Below are 7842 nucleotides of genomic sequence, written 5' to 3' on the forward strand. Positions count from 1 at the left end.
TATGAAACTCTCTGGATCTTTTGAATTTTATACTTCTTTTTTTTCTTTTTTTCTCCTACTCTCTCACCGTGTCCAAAGAGACATCACTAACAGGCACTATTTTCCTTTTAAAAACCTTATGTTACCACTCCTCAAGCAGACCTCTGCAAGTTCTTTAGTGGCAGACATTCTAAGACAGATTTCCAGTAAGGAAACCATGTTACAAAGAGATAAAGAAACAAAGTATGTTATTAAAATTGTATTCGTCAAGAAATACCTTACAGGGTCACTTCAGCATCTCAGGTAGCTTCTAGCTCCCATTCCCTTACACTAATTTTGGAAGCTCTATTCACTTGAAATTAATTTTCATTGTCCAAGATGGCTGTTTTCTTCATACCAGCCCTCTCTGAAGCCCTGAGCAGGAAAGGTAAGGTGCAGAGCAAAACCAAAGATGTTTGGGTTTTTTGTTTATTTTGTGCTTAAGAAAGACCACCTCAGTTTTCCATTTTGTTTTTCTTACTTAAGAAAGAACATTTAATTGAATCTGGTGACCAGATTCCTGAAAATGATATTGCGGGGAGGGGATTAGGAGATAGGACTGCTGTAAGCCCGTATCTGCATTCCCTAAGAAGTTGTTACATTACATTTATATCATAACCAGAACAGTCCAGATTTCCCATTGCTTCTCAACACATTGGTAATACCTTATACATACTATTATCAGAACTTAGAAATGCACAATCTAATTTCTAGATTCAGAATGTATTTTGGCTGGTAAATGCCATATGAGGAATAATATGCTGGCAGCAATGGTGAATGAGAAGTGGGATGTATTATTTGTGAAACTCTGCCACATGCATGGTCTTTGTCCTAGGGTTTTCTCTGGGGAACATCACAAATCATGTGATGACAGCATTTCTTTGTCTCAGAAGAACTGGTAAGGATAGCTCTCATCTAATTTCCAGAGTTTCAGCAACCTTGGAAAGCAGGATGAGGCAGACAACTGAAGGAGGGAACTGCATCAGTCATTACAGTTAATTCTGCTGTCAAATATGCATCAACAGTGTGCAATATTACTACTGAATTTACACAATTCTGCCACAACAAGTGGAATAAATCCTGAATATCTTTGGACTGGAGGTTCCAATGAAAAAATGCAAGGATTATGTTTCTAAAACATAAATATATATGCCTTTCAGGGTGACATTGAAACTTTCCCTTCTCTTTTTTTTTACCTCTCACTTTCCTGAGAGAGGAAGAAGGTGGGGGTGCTTTGCTCACACAGAGGAGTGAGTCATTAATAGGCCTGATAATTAATCAGATTAATGAAATCTATGCTGCAAGTTGTAGCCCTCTGGCTACTCTAACTGGAAACTTACATGCACAGCATTTTATACAATTGTTTTTCTAATGGGAATTTCCTAGCTGTATACCTTTACATATACCATTCTAACACAATTCGATACAAATTAAATTAGATAGCATTACCAAGCACTGAATTATATTTTTCTTGATAATTTAGAAATATTTCTGTAAAAAGTAAGGTAGATACTTTTAATGATCATGCAGATAACTGCATGATTAACTCTTGGAAGTTTACTTCTTTCAATATCAGAATATAGCATTATCGGGGGAAAAATGGAAATAACAGTTTTGCTTTCACTAATCTGTGCAAGTCAGCAGATGGTGGCTAAGTAGTCTCTGTGCACTGTTCAGTGTTCCATTTGAGTCCTTATACTCTGTGCATAATACTCGTGTATATAAATATCATCTGCTCCTGCTGTCCTCCCACAGAGCACTTAAATGTACTGTGTATTTTCTTTGTATTTCAGATAACTCAAGGGCAGGGGCTCAAAAGAGATGCTCAGCACTTAGCGATGGTACATAAGCAAAGATACACACATCTGAAATCATTCTATTTCAGCTTGTTCAAAGGTGTAATGGTAGGGGAAATGTTGAATAAGCTGCGTGGGTAGGAATTATGTCTTTTAGGCATACATTGTTTCCTCCCCAACATAGCAATGGCTTACCTTGGGCAGAAAGCAGTTGCTGGCAATTAGTGTCACTTATCTGACCTTGGTTGAAAGGAGCATCCCCTGTACAGCAGTTGCTAATAGGCCTCCATAATAGAACTGCGTGGGAATGTTCAAAGTGCCATTAATCCTAAGGCATGACGTGAACATTTCTTAAAATACTCAAGTGCTCTTTTCAGCATGTTCATATGGTGGATGCTCTCTCAACTTTGGACTGTGTTTGCTTTGGCATGTGCCTTGAGTTTTCAGTTTAAATATCTATCACAACACAAACATCTCTTATTCCTGTAAGGCCAACTAACCATGCCAATTTGTACAAGTCTGTAGAAAAGAGATTTAACAACATGCAGACTTGATTCTTCTCTTGCAACAGATCTTGAAATTTCAAGAGTTAGAAATAATTTAATTGAAAATATGTTAATGTAAACTATGACCACACAGTTTACACAGTAACAGTTTAAAATAATGTAAATTCTTTACTGCATCTAATGATTCCCTTGAGTAATCTGTCCTCATCAGCAGTTCCTGTTGGGAATTTCTCCTTGTTATGATTCTGATCTAACAGCATTGCTGAGTTGAGATATAAGATGAATAAAGTGGGTGGTGATTAGTATGAAGGCACAGTACATTTTCTCTTTAAAGGGAGTCACCCTCACATCTGACAGTAAGGTAGCATTTTTGTTAAGTGAGCACAACAAAACATTTTCAAAATTTCCAGTGAATGGCAAATTAGCTTTTGTAGTCATGTGTCTTCCAGAAATTCAAGTCTGCTTCCCCTGGAATCTTGTCTGGGATTTCATTACATGTTCTTAATCCAGATGTTTCAAATGCTTTGGAAACAATGAACTATAATTATTGTCAGAATAAATTCATCACATTTCCTTTTAGAAATGTCAGAGGGAGGAGGAGTGCTTAGCACATCTCTAGGGAGCTGTTTGGTGCTCTCTCTACTGGAGTCTGAAGCCTCCCTAGAAAGATAAGTTTAGCTTCTCCTAATGGAGGTCAAAGCAGAAAATTACTCAAGCACTGCCCATTTAATATATGCTGATATATATTATCTGGACTATGTCCCCAGACTGTTCCTTAGTTAAATTTACTCTGTCTTGGTATGCCTCACAATGATTATATATAAACTATATATAGCAGATTACATTCCTAAATAGGTGATTCCAAATCTATAACATAATCTCCCCATACACCTTGTGGAAATTTAGTTTGAAATCTGAGATGGAGAGACAGGGTCTATTCTCCATAAGAAGAGACTGAAATATCACCTAACAGTTTGAAAATCTTGGGTATGCCCTTTCAGAAATATTCCTTGAAGTCTGAAGCTGCCTGAGCCACTTGCCCTGTTACCTCCAGAGCACATAATAGGTCCTTATTTCTAATGCACCTACTTTTAGATACATGAAAATGGCTCCAAGGATTATTGTTTTGCGGAAAGACAGAACTATAAGGCTGGTTTTGGGATGGAGCCTGAGTTTGTTAAGCTGCTCTGCTTGTAGCAAAGATATGTTAATGTTCCCGAACAGCTGCTTAAGCAATTTTTTTTTAGAATGGGTAATCCTGTTGTGTTTGGGGAATATGTGGTTTTCCTAAAACACTAATTTCAAAAGCTCTTTAGCCTGTTATAGCTAAATAGCATTTTAATGAAGCATGTTTGTTACACTTAACAACAACAAAAGTATTGATCCTGTAATGAGTAATAAACAAGTTACTTCCATAGTAAATACTTCACCGTGTTGTTATCATTCTTCAAACTGCATTGTACCAGCTCTGCTGCACTATAAATACAGACCGCTATCAGACAAACCTTTAGATTTTATGCTCTAATATAAATCTTCATTCTTCTTTTTCCAAACGAAAAAGAAATTCTTAAAGACATTTATTGCTGAGGTTTCCATTTTAACTTTAGACTTTTTATTTTATTTGAACACACAACAGTAGGGCCAGCTGCAGGTATAGGCAATGTAAGCAGGTTGCCTATGGATGCAGATATTCAGGGTGGCACAATGGCCCCAGTAAAGAGCAACCAAGTTCTGCTCTTTCCTCTGTCAAGGCCTTTCTCCTGTGGATAGGAAGACCATGCATTTGAGCTGTTCGTATCGTGTGAGCAACTGATCTCTACCTTCTGACAGCAAACTCTCTCAGCCTAAGTAATTTATACTTTTATACTGTAAGGACATATGTGTTACATTGTATGTGTGCGTGTTTTATACTCACTCGAACAGTGAGTATGCATCAGCGACACTAGCAAACCTGACCTTCTGACTCAGTCCTATTTCTGCCCCTTCCTTTGCCAGAGCAGCTGAACCCTGGCAGCAGTGGAGGAGGTGTAAATTACGAGATGTTTGCTGCTTGAGAGGTAAGGAGTGTGGGCAAGGAGAGGAACAATCTTCTGAAACTGGAGACTAGAGGGCTGGGATCCAGTAATTGATGAAGTAGGTGTCTTAATTCTGCTCCTGATCATCCCAAACCTCACTGAATGGTCTTGACAATGGATCTCCTTGCACCTCCCTCTCCTCTTTCCTCCATGCTCTTATTCATGCACATCCACCTTCTACAACGTCCATGTTCTTTTGTATAGACTCTAGTACTGCTACAAAATTCAAATTTTTCTGTACATGGAGAAGCCTTGAGTCAGCTCCAGGAACAAACCACTTGAAATTTTCCAATCTATTAAGCAGATCACATCAAGTTGTATGCTCACTTCAAATATGCGAGAAAGAAAAACTCCAAATGAAGGAAAAAATAATCTAAAGATACAGTTGTGGTAAATGAAATTAAGTTGCATTTGGAATGGATGGCATCATGGTGCATATCTGGCATCAAACAGTACCATGTGTGCCGTGGCACAGCCCTGCTTTCTGTGGCCCACCACGGCTGTGCCTCTGCCTCTGTCCCCACAGAGCAGGAGGACTGCCATCCTGCAGCTCCATCCATGGTGAGAGGCTGAAGAGGAAAGGCTGCAGCACATGCTCCTTCCCTCAGCACTGCTCTCCGCTCCATGAGCAAACTGCTGAAGGAAATGGGAGTTGGCTCATCTGTGAGGTCACTGAGAGGCTATGAAATCTAGAAGGCAGAAGTCCTTCTTCAAACACAGTTCACCAAACCCTGCCTGACCCCACTGTCCAGATCACTAAATATTACTGTGGTAACTGGTGGTGCAGTGAAATATTTTTATAAGGTAGTGAAAGATTTGTGTTACCATCCAACAGTAAAGGCATTAAAGACTTCCTTACCTTATAAAAAAGCATACACAACCTTTCTGTTAGCAACAGCTATAATAATGCTTTTGATATTCTGTCATAATTGTAGTCGGCAAAAATGATTTAACTGGTAACTTTGTCAGCATTTATACCCTGTCTTCTAGTTCTGATGTTTCTTTCCACACTCCAAAACAGATGAAGGAAAGCCACCGCTGCTAAGTTTAGACTTTTCTGTCTGTTCTTACTGTGAAAACTCTCAGTGCCAGCTATTTTCTACTTTTTCTCCTACAAGCTGTTTCTATTTCCCAACTTAAGCTCACTAGTTTAAAGATAGCTCTGATGTAATTATACCATCTGAGATCAACCTTCATATTCATCTGTTAGGAAGCCATCAGTATTCCCTCCCTAGCTGTCAGTTATGTTGCTTGTCAACTTGTCATTCCAATTTTCCCTTACATTTCTTTGCACATTCATACGACTCAGAATAGTTTCCCATCCACAAGCCACTTACTTATATATAACATCACTGCTGTTTCTCCTTATCTCAACTTTATATGCTGCCACAGCTATACTTGATCATAACCGGGTAACTGTTTTGCTCAACTGTCATTTCTAATAGTTATTATTTTGCCTATTTTGTCTTCCTCTACTCTTTCTTACATTATGTGGTAAAACATAATTTCACAGAGTTGGAGCTTATCTTTTTTTCTTGCATCTTTGTAATAGTCTTTTTTTCTTCTTCTTTTTAGATAAAACACTAAGTTTTAAATCCAGTTTGGGACATTCTATTGAGTTCCTAGCAAAATAAACAGTAACAGGTTGTAAGTGGAACACTGATTGCAGCAGCAACAAAGCAGAGTGACACATAAAGGTTCACCGTTCTGCTTTCTTTAAGTGCCTAATTTATTCTCAGGTTACTCACATAAAGGCTTGGGGCTTTACCCTCATTTTTGCCCACAAAATAAAATTTTGCTATTTATTTCTTGCCATGATTGGCCAGTCATGCCTGGTGAGTGATCCCCTTAATTTGTCTCACTCTTCATAACAGTAATTGCTGGTATTCTTTTTCCTGGACAGGAATTCATCCCACATCTTTCACACACTGCTGTGATTAAGCATGCTTTCCTCTGAAACATCCGCCTTTAGATTTCCAGTTTCTATGACACTCTGTGTTACACATACAAGACCACTTGCTAACATTTTCAAACTCTTTCCAAGTTTTAAGCCTCAGATTCTCAAATCTAAGCCATCTCCTAAATGACTGGGTTTACCAGAAATTTTTTCCCCCTGTATCTAATTGCTCAATAATATCACTTCATATTTCTACAGTGCCTTAATCCAGGATATATAATAATAGATATCATTTTACTCCCTGTGAAATAATATGAATTGTTGTGAAGCCAGTTTTTAAATTAAGGAAAACATGGTACAGAAAATTGTCTGGATTTCACAGGGTCAGGCAGGTCTTCCTTGCCAAAAATAATATTTTTAAAAGGTTGTCAGGAATGGAACCTTTAACTCTGCTGAAAGCTGTTTGCTGTTGGCATGATAATCCATGATTGTCTGTAACAGACCAGCTTCTAGTGCAGACATGGCTGAAGCATGTAACAGTCGTAGCCATTAAAAGCAGGCTTCCTCCCCCTCTATCCCATGCTGATACAAACATCCTTAATGAGTACAGTTCATTTTTTACTTTCTTTTTGGTAGGCCTTTGCATTTTATAAAATCTCTCTCTACTGGCAAAAGCATCTTTTACTTAAAGAAGATAGTCAAAAGGGAGAAAAGGAAAGTACTAACTGTATTTCTTTTAATTCAAAGCAATGCCAGTTATAGTCATTTTGAATGAGAATATCTCTACCAATGCTAATACACTTACACTGACTGGACTTCCAGCAGAAATAAATTAAGTTATGCAGTTTTATACAGTCCATTTGAGAACAAAATTGGCCTACTGCATCGAAAGTGAAAAACTAACCTTATTATAGATGCTTTTATTTCTTCTTCTATGCAGTGGTTCAATTTAATTTAATCAATATATAATATTGAATCAAAATGTTAAAAAATATGTATCAGGATTGTTACAGCTCTGTGTGATCTTCCTCTGCACATCATTATGCAAATGGTAATGTTAAAGTACGACTGTCTTTTCCACCTCATGCACACCATCACCACAAACAGAAAGTTTTTCCTTACTATTCAGCTATTAGAGGAAGTCTCCAAGGTTAGCTGGTAGTTGAATCCTAATTCACGGCTCAGTTAACTGGAAACTGCAAACTTCCTGTGTTTTCTGTGAGTTCCAGCATACTTCCCGTTATCTTGCTATGTGACACGGAGTGTTCTGGTTACCATCAGCAGCAGATGCTTGTAGCCCCCTGACCTGGCCATGGTGGCTGCCAACCACTGCTGTGCAGTGGGAATTGGCCCATTGTGAACCAACTTTACAAACCTCTGGTTACTCTGGAAGTGCAGCAGGGAGCTGCTGCACTTTTCAGCACTCAGTGCCTTGCTTTCTGGATTTGTTACACCATTCAAAGGGGAATGTCTCCCTAGGCAGTCTTGAATTTGTTATTAATTTCACCTAGATTAAGATAAAAAGAAACTGAAGTATTTATTCATAGCAA

The sequence above is a fragment of the Corvus kubaryi genome, unplaced genomic scaffold (genome assembly GCF_017639235.1).
Source record: "Corvus kubaryi isolate FWS band 111438036 unplaced genomic scaffold, C.kubaryi_AGA036_p1.0 132, whole genome shotgun sequence".
Taxonomy (NCBI): domain Eukaryota; kingdom Metazoa; phylum Chordata; class Aves; order Passeriformes; family Corvidae; genus Corvus; species Corvus kubaryi.